This window comes from Lepidochelys kempii, chromosome 15, assembly GCF_965140285.1.
Source record: "Lepidochelys kempii isolate rLepKem1 chromosome 15, rLepKem1.hap1, whole genome shotgun sequence".
Lineage (NCBI taxonomy): Eukaryota > Metazoa > Chordata > Testudines > Cheloniidae > Lepidochelys > Lepidochelys kempii.
Window position 1 is genome coordinate 23,353,226 of NC_136394.1, and position 18,986 is coordinate 23,372,211.

The window sequence follows — 18,986 nt, forward strand, 5'->3', positions numbered from 1 at the left end:
ACTGGGGACTCTGGCCGCTAATGGCATAAGAATAATAATTATTTAACACACACTAAATTCTATGAAGGAAGATGCTGGCTCTCTTTAAATTCTAGCTGCCCCGTGGATATATTTAAATTGATTTCAGCATAACTCTATGTAGCTGGGCCTTAGCTCTCTGCACTAGTGGATTTCAGTGCCTAATCAGGGCCCTTAGCTGAAGGCCCAAGGCCTGTTAATCACAGCAGTGTATGCCCCAGGGTGGAAGACATACTATTATGTTTTATAGCCCAAATTCGGTTTAATCAAGCAATGCATTGATGGGGATGTAAATGAAAAATTGCAAAGAAATGAAATGTGCTGGCAGTTCTCTTTAACTGCAAAGTTTTAATTGCATCTTTATTTTCATGTGTTTGAACACACTGATGTTTGTTTATTTCTACATAGTCCCCTGTGCAAGCGGGTCGGTTCACTGTGGGAGAAAATTCTCAAGACTGTCTTTCAAATAAAATATCTTTGATAAGCCATTATCTAAATATAGTGGTGACATTAAGATCCACAACAAGCAATTTCTGTCTTTATATTTAACTTGTATTTGAAAAAATGAGGCTGTATACACTTAACAGTTAGTGTGTGTCAATTCTTCTGCATCCGTTACACAAAGGCAAAGCAAAGCAGAATGACTGAGGCAAATCCAACCTCCCAACATCTTGGGTGGGTGCACAAGGCTCAAAAGCAATAGAACTGCCTGCAGGAGGACAGATCTTGGAGGCTTTTCCAGGTGCTCTTTGCACCCCCAGTGAGCCCCATGTTCTGCAGCTGTTCTTACCGTGGAGGATGTTAGAGTGGGGCAGGGGAAAGATGGGAGGTCAGGCAAATGGGTAAACACACTATGTGAATGACTATTTCAGACCCAATCTATTGGGTGAACAAAATTCAGGACTGTTCAAATTCCTGGTCCTGGTTTGACCCAATTTGGAGTTCTGGCTCACACCCAAATCTAGACAAGACCACCAGGTTTATGTGAATTTGGCTCAGCTCTCTAAATGATTTCAGGTTCACTCAAAACTGGGCCCAGGTTTGGGAGCCTTTTGGATGAACCTGGTCTGAACTTCAAGGTCGTAGCAAGATATGAAGCCTGATGAGATGACTGTGTTTGGGTTTAGCTGCTAATCTTTTTGCGTTGCTCTGATTGCGAGGAGGGGAGTTGGTGGATGTACTGAAGGTCCGTAGGGACTGATCTGTTGGAACCTATTGGATCACAACAGCAGCAGTGGGTAGGGGTGATACTATTGCAGCAATTGTACTAGGACAGTCTCTGTCGTCTAATTGTGCAAGACGCCATCAGTGAAATCCTGTCCTGAGCTAAGTCAATGGCAAATCTCCCATTGTCTTGAATGGGGCCAGGATTTCTCAGGGGGGCAAAGTGCAGTGCATGTTTCCTGAACTACTTCTCCTGCTCAAGCTGCATTTAAGGAAGAGTGAACATTCAAGTCTCTTGACTTACTTTAATGTTGTTTTCCCAGCTCTAGTTGAGACTTGTGCGTAATACTTGATCTGAAGTAAAACTCACGCAAGAACCCACTGAAGTCTAGCCAAGATCTACATAATATGAAATCATGTAGCCAGGGCTTTAATTCTCCCTCCATTCTGATAACACTTGATTTTCTTTCCCTCTCACACACACACTAATCAGCCTGTGCAATATGGAGAATAAATTGTTAACTGAAATCTGAGCAGGATCTTCAAAAAGACGGATGGCAAAAAAACAAAACTGAATTTTAAATCCTTTGCCGCACGCCTGCATCCGATACCCTTCCACATAGCTGTGTGACTGCAGGATAGCTGGCAGTGTGGTTAGAGTAGCTTTCTGTCCCCGTTCTCCTAATGATCTAATATTTCAAGGTCAAGGCGCGAGGTCCACTTATGCAGCCCTACGACTTGGGGGTAGAATAATCAAACCAGAGGTAATTCTGTGAACACAGATGGGATGGTGATACTGTGGCTTTTTCTTGTAGAGCAGGCTGTCTTAATGAGTGCATGAGCCAGCAATCATCTTAAATCATCTTAAATCAAATCTGATTCCCTTGTGTAGTTCTCCTACCTTTTCAAAGGGTTATTAGTTTGGAAGCACTTTAGGGGTACGTCCCTGCACTAAATCTGTAGCTGCCTTAATTATGCCTGTGACAACAAACACACAAACAAAAAAAGACAAAGCACTTTTGATTTTCATTTGCTATCTGCCGCGATGCAGTTGTTTTCTCATCCAATTAATTCCACTAGGTTTTTAATTGAAGTGGCAGTTGACATAAATATTAATCAGCTGCAAAGAAATACAAAGGGTCAGGGGTCACTCCAAATGGAGGGATGATATGTTGTCTTTTGTTTTGGTGGGTACTCTGGTTTACCTTTCCTTTTGTCACGTCACAGATTCCTCAGACTGGGAGGAGAGGCTTGATGTGGTGAACTTCAGAATGAAAAAACAAAACAAAACTGTATATCGTGGTTCAGATTTTAATACTGATACTTGGAAACCTGATACCACAAAAATGTTTAGTTAATTAACTGTCTTGTAATGCCGGTTAGTGGGAGAAGGGGAGGACTCAGCAGCTTGTGACCAAGCAATAGTTCCTGGCCCACTCCCTTTGTTCAGCACCAGCGATCCATAGACTGCTATACGAGATCCACTGCTTTGGAGAGGAAGGCTGGGCCAGTGGGGTAGGACCCTAGTTTAGGATTTTAGGGACTTGTCCCTCAAGTCTTCCTTCTGCCATGGACTTCCTGTGTGACATTGGGCAAGCTGCTTAATGTCTCCGTGCCTCAGTGGGGATAATAGAACCTCACAGGAGTATTGTGAGGATAAATACACTGAAGATTATGTGGTGTTCGGATACCATGGTAATTGGGGCTGTACAAGTACCTTAGAGAGGGAAGATTCAAAGGTGTCATTCACGGGAAGCACTTAGCTCCTATAACTCACTTTCCGCTGGCTCACTGCTCGAACCTGGAGCTATGTCAGCTCTCAGGAGTTTTGCTTCAGTGGGTTTCCTGCAAACACTTGATTTGGTTCCAGGCTGTAGGGGTTGGGTTTGTCACCCCAACCCTGAACATGGCCTATGGCTTTGGTGCGTGAAATGACAGTTTCACAAACTGAGAATTCAGGATTTGGCCGGGAGGGTGGATTAGGGTCATTTCATTGTGAAAAGCTGTTTTTCCTGTATGGAATTGGCAATGCAGTGGGGTTGGTCTTTGTGTGTGTCTCTGAATGCAATGTGTGAATATTAACAAATATATCAGTTTTGGTATTTAACATTACAGCTGTGTGAAATGCTGCCATTTGAGTCAAGCCAGAACTCCAAGCTAAACTCAAGCAGAATGCAGATAATGCAAAGTTCACATGGCTTCATCATAAAACCGGAAAGCTCCTGGGCTCCCCAAGAGCACTCAGAGAAGAAGTTTTTTCAAAACTGTCGCACAGCTTCATTGCAGCCTGAGAGCCAGATTCTCCTCTTCAAATTGGCTTCCCTACAGTACATCATGCGAGTGGCCAGAGGATCTGGAATCTGGCCATAGGTGGCTAGCTGAGAATTCCTCAGGCAGGGGAAGGTCTCAGCTGGTATATAGCTAGCAGAGGTAGCTGCTGCCTCAGTTCTCACTGCAGATGGGAAGGGGTATATCAAAGGTGGAAAGGACTGAGGAGGTGATGTAGCAGAGCACAGCACAGTACAGCTCCACGCCTCCAATTCTCAGCCGGGAAGTTGTCCTTCGGGAGCAACTAGGCTCCTCGGTCGTCTCCTTCTGGCCCATTCCTAGGAAACTGCTACAAAATCTGATGCTAATGCAGGGCCTATGGCTTTAGACTTAGCTCTTGCTTTTGAACAGAAGATGCACAGGACATGTGGACAGAAAATGCAATCACAGTAAATATGAAATAGCCCGTAGTAATGGACTCATCATTTGGAGGGATCAACCCATCCATTCATTGTCAAGAGGATGGGGGTGGTGAAAATGATACATCAGGTACAAATTGATCAGAAAACAGATGTGCCGTGTGAGGGTGCAAGGGACAAGCTGACGTACCTTGTATGGTGCTCCTTACTCCCTCCAACAAGGTATTTGACAAAGATCTGCTTCATTTAGTCTCTCAGTTCCAGCTGCCTCTGAATTACATAGCTTGAGCGGCTGAAAGCTGTGGTTCTCTGCAGCTTGCATCACTGTGGTTTTCTCTTGGGACTAAATTCAGCCCCATTTTTTAAGTGAAAGGAACTCGTATTGACTACAGTGGGAGCTACCGCTGCTCATGGCAATGAAGAATTCACCTGTGGGAGTGTTGGGGTATAGTTCACTTCATCGGATGCATCCGATGAAGTGAGCTGTAGCTCACGAAAGCTTATGCTCAAATAAATTGGTTAGTCTCTAAGGTGCCACAAGTCCCCCTTTTCTTTTTGCGAATACAGACTAACACGGCTGCTACTCTGAAACTTGGGGTATAGTGCACATAAATTGAATTAAGGGTGTTCAGTCTTCTCTCATAACTTTCTGTGAGTGGCTTTTTTTGCTTCCCCTTCCATCAGTTCCCTCAGCAGCATTGCCAACTCTTGCAATATTTACTGCTTTTCTTTAAGCTGCAGCACCTGGAGCTAGGAATCTCAGCTTTCATTTAAAAAAAACAAAAGTGTGTAGTCCTTCTGGCTGTGGGGAAAAGCTTGACAGTGGGAACAGAGTATAGCCGAAAGGCTCAGAAACCAAGCAAAAAAATAACCCAACAATTTTCTTTGTCTCTCTAGATTTTTTTTTTTTTACCTGATACCATGATTTTTGGGGTCCTGACTGTTTGGGGTTGGTAATATTGTTCACTATGGAAATCTCGCTCAGTTCTGTTCCAACTAGCCGCCAAATCGGTGCTAGCTCTGCTAATAAAGCGGGAGTGTTGTGGGTGCAGAGAATGACCTCTCTAACCTCCCATCACAAAGGTCTCTGATGTTGTCTCCCATACAACACGCCCTGGTCCTCTCTAGGAACTGAATGACCAAAAGTTGTATGGTTTTAACTTAAAAGTGTAATGTGCGCCCTACATGCAGCTTAAACCGCTGTATTGCTGTTGAATGTGGCACGCTGAGTCTCTCTCCTCAAGCAGACAATGAGAGCGCTAGGTAGCTTCAGAACCCACCTTCCCTTCCTCTCTCAGGCAAGTAGCACTAATTAGAGTGAGGTGTAAGAGCAGAAAAGACATTATGTTTGAGATTTCAGGAAATCTCCGGGTGCCTTACAAAGGAGAGCAGTACCATTATCCCCATTTTACAAACAGGGAAACTGAGGCACGAGAAGCGGCTACGGCTTGCCCCAGGTCACCCAGCAGCCAGTGGCAAAGCCAGGAATAAACCCAGGTCTCCTGAGTCCCAGTCCAGTTCACTGTCCATTAGTCCACACTGCTTCACTCTCTTTTATTACAGTGATGAATTTGAACCATGTGAGACATTGATTATAGTTGGATGTTTGCATTTTGGGGCTTGGCAATCCCCCCCCCCCCCCCCCCGTAAATCTGTATGCTCATAGCATAGTCCCATCAAGCTATGGCTAGTCTCATAGCATAAACCATAATGGGAGAGGGTAGAAGAAAGAAAAGGGATTCAATTCACTCTTGAAGTGGAAGGAATTCAGAGGAAGCTGAGGGAGTTCAGAGCTATTTGCCTTCCTTCAGGCACGCTATCAGCCATTGTATAAGCTTCAAAACAAACCTCCTCCAACATGACAGCCCTTTGAATGCCGCAGCGGTGGAGAATTAGCCTGTGACGGGGGGGGGGGTGTCATTTTTAACATTCTTGCATTGTAGGCTGGATAACAGTTTTGAACTGCTGCTGGATGACAGACATTCCAAGTGCTTTAACGTGGGAACCCTATCCATCGTCTGTTAGTGTGCAATAATCACCTTTCGGGACATTAAAATGGGAACGGCATCGCAGTTACAGAAATTAAGCCATGATATGATGGAGCTTGTCAGCTACTAATCTCTTTTCTAAATATATACATGTTTCTTGTCTCCTTGTATTAAATCATGCTGTAAAAATATTTAGCTATTAAATAAAATAGTATATGACTATAATCAGTAAAGCACTAGAGATTCTTTCCTTCTCCCCCTCTGGATAGGGAACAAAGCTTCCCACCACATCGCTGCGAAGTTCAGTGATCATTCCAAGTAGATGTGGGTAATCTACTGAGTTGTTAGGACTGTTGGAGGCTTTGTGTTAAGCCCAGCTACATGAGGCATTGGAGTTAATAAGTTAAGTTCAGGTCAGAGCTGCAGAGAGCTGTTTACCCAAGATTCTAAACTCCGGCTCATGAGTCCCCACACGCTGCCTTGGAAAAGCTTATGAACTCACTGCTATTTGCTTAATAAGGTCAGAATGGAAAGCAAAGCTCCAGAGGAACCAATGGCTTTTATTATTAGGAAAACACACAGCCTTTGTAAGGAGAGGCAGGGTGGTCCATTGGCTAGAGCACTGGGCTGGGACTTAGGAGACCTGCTTGCCATTCCTGACTCTGCCACTCAAGTGCTGTTAAATTTGACAAATCACTTCACCGTTCCCCGCCAATCTTTCACCCTTCTTCTGTCTTGTCTGTTTTGTGCAGTTCTTATTTGGACAGGTTTGTTGTCTCTTGCCATGTGTTTGTATTGTGCCGAGCACAGTGGGGTCCCAATCTCAGTTGCGTCTGTAGACACTAACCTAATACAGATAATTAATACAGAGTAAATTTGTCTAGCTTATTCACAACTTATTGACCAGATGTAATGTGTTGTAGCATCTCTTTAGTGGAAGGTCACATATGGTAGCTAGTGAGCTATAGTACACAGAGGTAAAAGCAGGTATAAAGTATTTATCATCATGATAAATCACTAATATATTTAGTTACATGTTTCTTCTCCCCTAGGATCCTCTGCTTTCCCCTTTTTTCCCCATTGCTTTCAAAGGCCACATGTCAAGACACATTTTCCTCCCCCTCTGAAGACACTGAACCTCCTGGCTGGCATAAAATATGCAGCATAAGTTATTAAAGAATGTTACAGTCGCTGAATTGAGCAATCATTAAATAAATACAACTAAATAATGTATAAAAAACCCTGAATGTAAGTGCTTCCCGTTTTTGCTTACTCTGCCCAGTAAGAATGTCTGTGCTCTCTCCTTTTCCTTTTCCTTTTCCTGCTTTCCTGAGAGATAGACTGAACTCGAAAGCCTCTCCATAGTTGATCAGAATGTCTGTGAGAGGCTTAACAGATACATTGCCTCAGCAATTTCTTGTTCAGCAGCTTGTTTACATTTAGCACTTTGGCTTAAAAGATTCCAAATTGAGAACACTGTGAAACGTAATTCAAATAATCTATTATTCAGTGTTTACTTACTACTTGCAAGTCTTCAAGGGGCACTTACAGCCTACCAAGAATTAATCAAATAATTAATTCTAGGAAATCAGTGGTTCAGTTAGAATACACGGGGGCCGTATTTTCAAGAGCTCATTTAGGCACCAAAATAAGGCCCTGATACCAGAAAGGTACGTGCACATACTTAGCTGTGCCCGTTGCATGCAGTGGCATTACACCCAGTCCGTAAAGTTAAGCACATGCCAAGGTTATTTAGAATCAGGGCCTATGTGACCAAACTTCCCAGAAGCTCAGCATGTTGAGTACTGAGTTCTTTAGGCCATCTCCTCCTTATTTAGGTGATATAATGGGATCTGAGTTTTTTTTCCCCCAGGAAATCCAGTGCTAACTTTGGATGCCGAGCAGCCTGTTGCTTGCTCATTGACCCCTGGAATGCAGAGTCCAATGTGTCTCCTGGCGGATCCCAGGGACACTCTGTTGTTTGGACTCTGTATCACTCTCTGATCCCCTGGGACAGTACGCCTATAAGTGAGCACTTGAAAATTTGGCCTTAAGTGACTGGTTTATAAGGAACCATGGATGCATTCTGCAGAGTTCCCAGAATGGCTTCAAATACATAGTTTGGGGTTTTGGTTAAATGTGTTGCATTGTAGTGCTTTGAAAATGAAGGAAAGCTAGGAATAATGTAAGCTTCAATACACCTCTTTGCCAGCACACTTTATCTCTCTGACCTGCAAAGAACACAAAACAAAACCTGACAGCTGTGGTAAGGACTATTGTCGTTTTGAAGGTGTTCACTGGAATGGAGCCTGTTTCTGAGTCCAACAAACTCATTACACATTTAAGCCTGAGATATGTCTGTAGAAGTTAAAGGCCAGTGCAACAACATGCTCTATCACGCAAAAAGAACAGGAGTACTTGTGGCACCTTAGAGACTAACAAATTTATTTGAGCATAAGCTTTGCATCCGATGAAGTGAGCTGTAGCTCACGAAAGCTCATGCTCAAATAAATTTGTTAGTCTCTAAGGTGCCACAAGTACTCCTTTTCTTTTTGCGGATATAGACTAACACGGCTGCTACTCTGAAACCATGCTCTATCACTTAACTCTCAAGCTATTGGAAATGATTCTGAACTATGTCCACTTAGCACTGGAATAAGTATTAGCATAGCAATATGGTTGTAGCAAATTAACAAACAACCCCTAAAATCCTTAGATAAGACGGCCAAGTCCTGCACTTCCTGTTGGGGAGGAAGTGAATCGGTTTTTCAATAATAAACATGTTTTTAAAGTGGCTAGAAGGAGGTGGTTCCTATTCTTTACTTTTTCTCCGTTCTCCCTGTTTTTTATTTTCTTACCAGCTGATGCCCACCAGTAGGGTCATGCTGCCCCCTCCCCCAGTTCCCTGAACCCTCGGCCACTTCGGCATGATCCAGATTTTGCTGTTAGCTCCTGTCTCAATAATGAGTCAACCAAAACCCTGGACTGGAACTCCCTGACCTCTGAGGATTCAGCCAGATCCAGGTCCAAACTTTACACTTCACTGGCCTGTCTCTCATATAACTGACTCTTTCTCGCTCAGCTTTTCCCCTCAATTGTCACCTTTTTTTCAGTGCGTTCAAAACTAGGTGCTACAGATTTAATTATGCTAGCCTTCACTCTATTTTTGCTGGCACACTCAGTCTCCCCTATAGCTGATAGTCTGTCAGCCAGACAAAGAGCTTAGGCTGGCTGATGTTCAGCATATTATTCTTCCAACCCATGTCAGTGGACAGCTTGTTATCTTAAGGGGCAGGGAGCTTTTGTAGCAAAGTATCAAAAATTAGGTCAACAATTTAATACGAGTTCCTTACATTTCATGATAAAATGGCCCATTAAGGGCCATGAAAGCACCATAAAACCCTGGACAGAGAAGTAATCATTAGAATACTTCCCATTCCTCTTTTAATGTACTGAATTTTTTTTCTTTCCAATTCAGCCCCATCTAGAGCCAGTAAGCGTATGGGGAAATAAAAGAAATCTAATTCGTTACAGTAAAAAAATACATTAAAAAATGTCCAGAGATATGATGGAGAAGGGAAATATTGTGGAAATACAGTGAAGGACTCATTGAAGTGAAGTTGAACTGGAGGGCACACATATGCTGGGATTTTCAATAGAGGTAAAAGGAATTTCAGTAGGATTTAGGCACCAAACTCTGTTAGGTTCCTTTGGGGGAAAAACTCATCCATTAGGGGCCTGATTCCAAACCCACTGAAATAGGTGGGAGTTTTCCCATTGACTTAGTAGACTTTGGATCAGACCTGAAATTAGCTGGAGCATGTGTGTGATTATTGATTTGTTAATGTGAGTTATTTGTATTGTGGTAGCACCTCGGAGCCCCAGTCACAGACCTCATTGTGCTAGGCTCTGTACAAACTGAACAAAAAGATGGTCTCTGCCCTCCAAAAGGTTGTAGTCTACGTGTGACCGAATGCACCTCTGTATTCACACCCCCTACACACCATTGTAATAATCTTTCTACAAAATACACCTGGTGAGGTATCACTTGAAATCTAATAACTTGGTAGTCAATAATATCCTGGTGAAATGTATGTACCAACATTGTATGTAAAGCTATGAACATAAACTGAAATCATGACTGAATTATGTTTTCCAGACAAGACTGGGAAGTGGGTAACACTGTTTCTCAGAAACTAAGGACAAGCTGGTGCCTCTAGCCAGGTGTCATCAAAGCTGATGGGCAATCACCTATCCTTTCAATTGGCCATTCTTTGGCAAGGAAGGGGACAAGAATAAACAGATCTGCCTCTTAGCAGCCAACAGCATGGGACCTCTACCACCACCAGACTCCTTGTCTCTGTCCTCACAGTGGGAATGAATTTTATCTGGGGGAAGGGGTATGCACAGGAATAAAAATGTGGCCATTTTTGGGGGGGCACTTTTGGTGCCCCCCACGGCCAGAGAAGCTGGCTCTCCCCTCCGTGGCTCCGTGGCTGGTTCTTCATATCCCCCCGCGCCACCCCTTGGGCCAGTGGAGCTCAGTCTCCCTTGGCAGCCAGAGAAGCTGGATCTCCCCCTTCAGCTTCAGCCCCAGGGCTGGAGGAGCTGTCATCTCCACCCCAGCATGGGGCTGGAAGAGCTTGCTCTTCCGGCCCCGGCCAAGGAGAAGTTCTGTGCCCCCACAGATTGGGGAGCCATGCTGCTGCTTCCCTCCGCCCCCTTTGCACTTACCCCTGTCTGGGGGTAACCCTCAGGAAAATGCATTTCAAGGGTGACTAAACTATAAAAATGAGGGGCAAAACACCCCAAGTTATCACTCCCTAGCTCTCTGTCTTTCACCTAAGGAAACAAATGAAACAACTGTTGTACTTTGGGAGCAGATCCTGGCCTGAGAGTTGGTTGGCAGTGTTATTGGGACCCAGTGGTAAGAATTTCACCTTAAACTAGACTTGATTACTTTAGCAGTCTTAGGAAGCATTTTATCTTTATTTTTCTTGTGACTATTTTTGACTTTAATGCCTTCTACTTGTAGTCACTTAAAATCTCTCTCTTTGTAGCTAAATAAACATGTCTGATTCTTTAATCAAAATCTATCCAGTGTTGTGAACTGGATGGGGGAGGAATTGGAACTAAGTGTGTGTTGGGGGTTACCCTGCAAGTAGATATCAAGGCTGCTGGAAGCCAGTGTGGGGCTGGTGTGTTGGTGACAGGTTGCTGGGTCAGAGTTGCGGGACCAGGGCTGTGGCTATGCACAGACACTCAGGGTGTGACCTGCATGCTGTTTGGCTGCTTGTGAGGAGCCCAGTTTGGCAGCTACAGCAGCAAAGCATTGTGAGGCACCCAAGATTGCAGGGCAAGGGTGACACAGCCCCTCACTGGTCTGGATTGCGCCCCACAATGTCATAAAACAGATACATTATTTTATTCCGTGAACATCTCGTGTCCATCAATTTGGGATCATTTAAACTCTTCAAGCTCCTCAACACACTGGCGGGTGTTAAGAAAGTTCATGGATCCGAAACTCCTGGGAAACTCACCAAAGAACTGAAGCTAAACCCCATCTTAATTCTACCTATATAATCTTGTTTTCTGCATCATAAATGCTTGTTGTTGTGTTATGGATCTAGGGCCCCAGTCAATTATTTTTCACACTAGTAGAATGGAAGCATAAAATAATCGGCACTTCATGCTAAGCCTGAAATATTTGGCCTGCCCTCCCATTAGCTCATCTTTGGAAACAAATGCAGGTGATCTCCTTCTCCAACATAAATATTTCTCAAATTCTAAATGGCTTGAAGGTGTTTGTTTCATCTCAGATGCACTTTTCATTTTCCACATGATAAGGACAACTGAGTGATAGCACTTCTGCTGAATGTTATGGGAACCAAATAATAAATAAGAGGATAGAAGGTGCGGGGGACAGAAATATAGTCACAGATTCCTGGCTTGACCCCTACCAGTGAATTAATGAGGAGCTCAGTTAAGTGGAATGATGTGCCTGCAACAAAGAGTGTCACTGAGCATCTCAAATGCAGAGAGAGAGAGAGAGTGAAAACACAAAGAGGAAGTGCAGCAATGCCTAAATACCTTTTCAAATCTGGGCCTTGGTCACTTCTGAAAATGTTACTGTAAGTCACTTAGGAGCCTGTCACTTTTGAAAATGGGACTTAGAAGCCTAATCACTCCGGCACTTTGAAAATTTGACTCAAGCTCTGTGTGCATCTGAGCAACCATCTTTTAAATGCATCCGATGAAGTGAGCTGTAGCTCACGAAAGCTCATGCTCAAATAAATTGGTTAGTCTCTAAGGTGCCACAAGTACTCCTTTTCTTTTTGCAAATACAGACTAACACGGCTGTTACTCTGAAACCTGTAATCTTTTAAATGGGTCCAATAATACTTAACTAGCTCACAAGGTATCGCCAAGTTAAATTATGTCTGTAAAGCACTTTAAGTGCAAGGTATTATTATTACCTACTGCAGCAAGCTTGCCAATAAGAGTTGTATAAAACTTTCACAGCTTCTCACAAGAGCCTTTATGCTATTTATTAAGTGAGGTTTTCTGTCACTTCATGCTCAGCTGAAATATTGTCCAGCAGGCTGGAGGACCCAATTATACCACCAGCTTCAGCATTTGAATGATCCTTGTATTTAGAGTAGAGGAGCTATTGAACCCTCTGAATATTCGATTTAAATATTTATCAGGAGCACTGATGATGAATGGTTCTACTGGCTTCTCAGTCCATTAATATAGAAAAACTATACAACAAAGCTAAGGGAAAAGAATCTCTAATTAGTACGTGTCTGCTTTAAGCATGTTAGTGTAGAGATGGAATTAAAATGAATATTTCCCATCCGTCAGAGGGAATTTTTATTAGTAAATGAACTGAACCTTTCACAGATCCTTCCAGATTTCATTCCACTAACTTCTTATTAGCAGTGGAATCTTTTAAGATATTTTAGGCAAAGGTAGAAGTCTTTGCTTTTTAAGTCACCTTGCATTAGGATTTTTTTTATCAGGGCAAAATCCTGCTGTCCCCTCACTAAATGAGGCAGAATTGCATGGGATAGGGCCATGATGAGTGTAGTAAAACTTAAATACTGGTTTAAAAAAAAGCTGGACTCAAGTGACTTGCCCAGGGTCATTCATTGAGTTATTGGCATAGGAATAGCTCCAATGATTCCTAACAATCTGTCTAGCTACTGGACAACTGCTATAGCAGTTCTGCTGTTTCTTGGTAAAATAATAATGGACATTCTGCTTCTGCACGGCTAATTCTTTCATTTTAATGTAAGGCATTTATAGAGTGCCCTAAATTTATACTGGGTTTTACAAACACATGGAGTGTAGTGTGTTCCCTATGATAAAGTGCTTGTAATCCGAAAGGCCCCGCTCACACATTGTGATCCACACCATCCCAGGCCATGCCTACCTGGATTCCCTTTGAACTTAATGGGGTTATGCGTTGATGCAGCCGTGCATCTGTGTAGGTTGCATTTCAGGATAGACTTAACACTAGACAAGACACACGACCTCAGTTCACGGGATGGAGAGTATGGGGATGGAGAAGTGGGATTGTATAATAGGTTAAATTTAAGCAGCTATTGGAAAGAGAGAGATTAAATGGCTCATTCCACCAAGCTCGCACCTGACTCCTATCAGTGTGATGGTTTTATGTGCACCTTTTTAAGGAGCTGTTCTGCAAAAGCCCACACTTGTTCCTTGCCAATGACGCCAAAACTTGAAACTAACCCCCACGTTCACTATTTTGGCATTTTTAAAAAAAATTCAAGAAGGGTCCGTTAATTTCATGGATTTCAATTAAATTTTTATTTTAATCAAAAGCCTTGGGAGGGTGTTTTGAAGAGTAAATTTAATTTCACTTAATTTCAGTGTCCCCTTGATCGCATGTGTGTGTTACAAACAGGTGAAGAACAGCACTTGATAATGCACTGAGCTTCAAGTACAACTGAACACACACAGGACTTACGCTGTTTTATTATAGGGTTTATACAGCCCTGATCACTGTAGTGTCTTATTGCCTTCCAGTTGTATATCAAGAGACATGACTAACATCTGACATGCGTCGTTTCAGAGTAACAGCCGTGTTAGTCTGTATTCGCAAAAAGAAAAGGAGTACTTGTGGCACTAACCAATTTATTTGAGCATGAGCTTTCGTGAGTGAGCTGTAGCTCACGAAAGCTCATGCTCAAATAAATTGGTTAGTCTCTAAGGTGCCACAAGTCCTCCTTTTCTTTCATCTGACATGCGGACACTAAGTATTGCATTGGCCAGGAATTGAACCTATTGAGTTTGAATAATTCAATCATTTTTTATTTAAAAGGCCACCGGTGCAGTATCTTCTACAACTTCCAGAGTCATAACAGAACAAGGAGTAATGGTCTCAAGTTGCACTGGGGGAGGTTTAGGCTGGATATTAGGAAAAAACTTTTTCACGAGGAGGGTGGTGAAGCACTGGAATGGGTTACCTCGGGAGGTGGTGGAATCTACTTCCTTAGAGGTTTTTAAGGTCAGGCTTGACAAAGCCCTAGCTGGGATGATTTAGTTGGGGATTGGTCCTGCTTTGAGCAGGGGGTTGGACTAGATGACCTCCTGAGGTCCCTTCCAACCCTGATAGTCTATGATAAAATATGGCATTAAAATAACTGCTGGTTTAGAAGAGACGTTAGCGGCATGTAATAACACTGTTATCTTACAGCCGTTGCTATAAATAATGGTCATCTTTTGGTACATTTTCAGCACAGAACCCACTTTTACATTAAAAAAAATAAAGTGAGAACAAACTGTTCTTGTTTGAAGTGAAACCACTTTAAACACAGCTGCAGCCACCTGAACAATCAGCACTCCTGAAAGATAAACACTTAGTTGTAGCAATCAGGCATATGTAGAAATAAAATGGCCATCAAGCTGCTATGTACAATGAAAACTCTGGCTAAACACCCTTGTCTCTCTCTGTTTCCTTGTAAACCATGTGCCTCTCTGTGCCAAAAGTTACTACTGGCTACAAAAATGTTGTCTTGAACTGGGTAGGGTGCATGTGTATCAGTCCCTCTATGAATGGAATCAGAATTGCCCAGATGTGTGGCAGGGCCCTATACTGCTAACAACAAATGGGGATTCAGTGTTTGCTTATGTGACAGGAAACTGTGATTCTGGAGGAGGCTGTGGATTTTATTCTCACTCGGCTATGGATTTGGCACTGGTCTGCCACATAGAATCCTAAGTAACAACGGTTTTATGAGGTTTCTTTGGAGAGAGGGGGGAAATGGAGTAAAACAAATACAGTGAGTATTCAAGCACTTGAGATACTGAAATGCTGTTACTGGGACACATGAGATTTTAAAGTCGTGATCACAATAGGATCCTAGTCTATGACTTGAGCTCCTAGACACTATGGTAATACAAATATATAAACAATACTGATAAAGGGAAAGCAAAAGCGATTGAAACAGAATTTTACTTTTACCTAGGTAAATTGCTTATGGATCTACATCTAATCTTTTAGGAAGAAGACAAGATGGCCATCTCTGGATCCATGGTCATCAGAAGGAGAAAAATATTCTTGCTGGGACCAAAACTGCTGATTACTCTTGAGCTGTTGTGTCATCTTCCTTAGGTAATGCTGGGAATTACTGAGTCCCATCATATGATTAAGTAAAACTCAGTATTCTAAGGGATTCTGCAGTCCATTGTTGTAGTTTAGATACACTGCCATTAGATATTGTTTGAGTTCTGACTTGTTCCATAGTGGTAAAATGGGGCTGAAAGCAATTAGCCAGATTTGGAAGCATGGGGGATGATTGGTTGTTTTGCATGTTCTCAGATGCTTTGTATGTTTGACTTTTATCTGCAATTTAAAATCAAAAGGTTCATTTTTCATCAGTTTGCAATCTGCTGATGAAAAGGCCAATCCTACAGCCACTCTTCACTGGATTAAACATGATAATTGTATTTACATGAGAGGATACTGCTTGTCCCAACTCTTTCTGGGGAAAAAAAGGGGTCGCAATGGAACTTCTGTTTCCACCTGATGCATTAAGAGCCCCATCCTATTAAAAGGCAGTTTTTTAAAAGAGTTGGTCTTTTGCCTTTAACTCAAAACAGAGAAGTATAAATATGCAGGTGTGTATTTTCTTATAATTATTGGCCCAAATCCTGCAGTTGAACATGAATGGGACTTTGTGCATCTATGGATCTGAATGCTGAATCAGGGCCAAAATCTCTTCAAAGTAGATATCCTAGTTTCCTGGCAATTTATCTTAAATAAATAATAATAAGCAGCACTGAAGTAATTCCAGTCACTCTCCGCCTTTCATAAACCATTAACCAAGCCACTTATTTGGAAAGTGGTCTCTCCTGGCCTGATTTGGGTTTTACGAGATGTTGGGGGATCTTCTACACTGCCACCAGCACAGCTGTTGCTAACCCACACTACAAGCTCTTTAATCCTTGTCAGTTTGACGGTAACGTTCCTTGGTGTATTGAGTTTGCTGAGGGGAGGAAGCGACAGGCTGTCCGACAACTTTTGATCTATTCAATAACACCATTCGTTTTCTGTGGAAGTGGACCCTAACCGAACCCCTGGATCGTCACACCCTGGAAAGTTGGGATCCAAATGCAAACTTTGCGACAAAGTCTGGTGGTAGTGTGAGGTTGCTGTTCTGCAGGAAATGGACTTTGGACGGAAAATGCTAGAGTAGCCAGAGGCTAAGCGTCCACAGATATCCATCACCCACAGCCATGTCACATGTATACACTAATAGGGGTGTGGGGATACAACCAGGGCAATGCACATACCCCTGCCACTGTCCAGCAGAGGCAATAAGAGCTCTGTAGAAATGGCTAGCAGAGAGATGCCCCAGCTTTCTGTTATACGCAGAAACGCTGTGGAGCCCCTTATTCAGCCACTCAGGGAAGTAAGGTTCAGATTATGGCTCGAGATATGGCGTGGAGAGCAGGGACTACTCATCCGTATCCCCAGCTGAGGGCAAGGAGGGGTCACAAAGGAGTGTGGAAGGAGTCCTGGGTCCACGCCTCCCACTCACTGACCAGCCAGATTATCTGACTGAGCATGTGGGGGAAGTAAACTGCTCCACAGAAAGGTAAGGAGAGCGCAAGGGAGAAATTGTGACCGAGCCTCTGTTCATTCTCGGATCTGCTCCGGGAACAGTGCGGCTATTATATTATTTATTTGTGTTGCAGTCGTGCCTATGGGCCCCCCCTCGTGGACCAGAACCCTATTATGCTAGGGACTGTACAAACAGCCCGCAAAAAAGTCCCTGCCCGTAAGAGTTTGCAATCTAATTATAAGACAGGAGAAAGATCGTGGAGTCATCGTGGGTAGTTCTCTGAAGATGTCCACGCAGTGTGCAGCGACAGTCAAAAAAAAAAAAAAAAGAAGCAAACGGGATGTTAGGAATCATTAAAAAAGGGATAGAGAATAAGACGGAGAATATCTCATTGCCCTTGTATAAATCCATGGTATGCCTACATCTTGAATACTGCGTACAGATGTGGTCCCCTCATCTCAAAAAAGATATACTGGCATTAGAAAATGTTCAGAAAAGGGCAACTAAAATGATTAGGGGTTTGGAACGGGTCCCATATGAGGAGAGATTAAAGAGGCTAGGACTTTTCAGCTTGGAAAAGAGGAGACTAAGGGGGGATATGGTAGAAGTATATAAAATCATGAGTGGTGTGGAGAAAGTGAATAAGGAAAGGTTATTTACTTGTTCCCATAATATAAGAACTAGGGGCCACCAAATGAAATTAATGGGTAGCAGGTTTAAAGCAAATAAAAGGAAGTTCTTCTTCACTCAGTGCACAGTCAACCTGTGGAACTCCTTGCCTGAGGAGGTTATGAAGGCTAGCACTATAACAGGGTTTAAAAGAGAACTGGATAAATTCATGGAGGTTAAGTCCATTAATGGCTATTAGCCAGGATGGGTAAGGAATGGTGTCCCTAGCCTCTGTTTGTCAGAGGGTGGAGATGGATGACAGGAGAGAGATCACTAGATCATTTCCTGTTAGGTTCACTCCCTCTGGGACACCTGGTATTGGCCACTGTCAGTAGACAGGATACTGGGCTGGATGGACCTTTGGTCTGACCCAGTATGGCCATTCTTATGTTCTTATGTTTTTACAAGAGACACATTGCAATTTTAGTCTGCTAACCCTGTGTGAACATGGATCACATGTAGAAAGAATGAGTGAGCGTTTAAACTGGTGCTGAAAGCTGCAGCTAATCACCATTGGAGATACCAAGACATTGTCTAATAAAGAGAATGAGAAGCACATACAGACAGGCTGGTGCAGGAGTATCATAGAGTTTTTGTTGGTTTATTTTTTTTGTTTTAAAGCCAGAACTTTGGCTCATTTTGTAGCCCATGTGCATACTATCATGTGTAGATGGGAAAGAGACAGAGAGAAAATACCTATCACAAATCATACCTTTCAACACACTGTATAGTCTGTTAAAATTCAGTCATGCCTTTTGTGCTTGTACTCCATTAATCATTTTCACTTGTGAAAATAAGGGTAAACTTATATCACCAATCTGCATTAAGATCATGTCATCTTTATCCTGCAGTTGTTTCTCTTTTGAGACAGCCAGAGTCAACCTTTCGTCTCATAAAAACTGGGGTGGAAGAGAAGTATCTTTTTTTTTTTTTAAAAGTGGTAAGTATCTGCCGTGACAATTGGGACTCCTAATGGTGGTTTATACTTATCTCTCTCTCAATGGGAAGGTTTTCTAGGGGGATCCTCTGTCTTGTGTCTTCATTGTTGTGCCATTAAGTGATGCAGGATGTAGGTTTAAGCTTTTTGTCCATATAAATCAATAGATAGGAAACATGGACTCAGAATATGATTGTTCCCCCACCCTTAATGCTAAATATTGTTGGCTTGCTATGCACCTCCTTTGCTGAAGTGGTGGTAACTGAAATTCCCTGGGGCACGATGGTCATTTGTCATATTTTCATAGTTTACTTTTTAGGAGGCGCCAACCTTGAAAGAATGTGACTGCTGTTAGTCAGCAAGAGTTGACACGGCTTTACTCTATGAACAAAACAAGGGCTCTGAGACTTAGACTGGTTTTACACTGCTG

At 42.8% G+C, this 18,986-nt stretch overlaps 1 long non-coding RNA gene across 6 annotated transcripts in view; it reads left to right on the forward strand.

Moving 5' to 3' along the window:
- LOC140898585 (uncharacterized) overlaps positions 1–18,986 on the forward strand; it is a 281,435-nt gene that overhangs the window by 114,187 nt on the left and 148,262 nt on the right. For all 6 annotated transcript variants that reach the window (XR_013634720.1, XR_013634718.1, XR_012155031.2 and 3 more), the window contains one exon: positions 15,387–15,497. This is a non-coding gene — a long non-coding RNA (uncharacterized LOC140898585). The remainder of the gene's footprint in view (positions 1–15,386; positions 15,498–18,986) is intronic.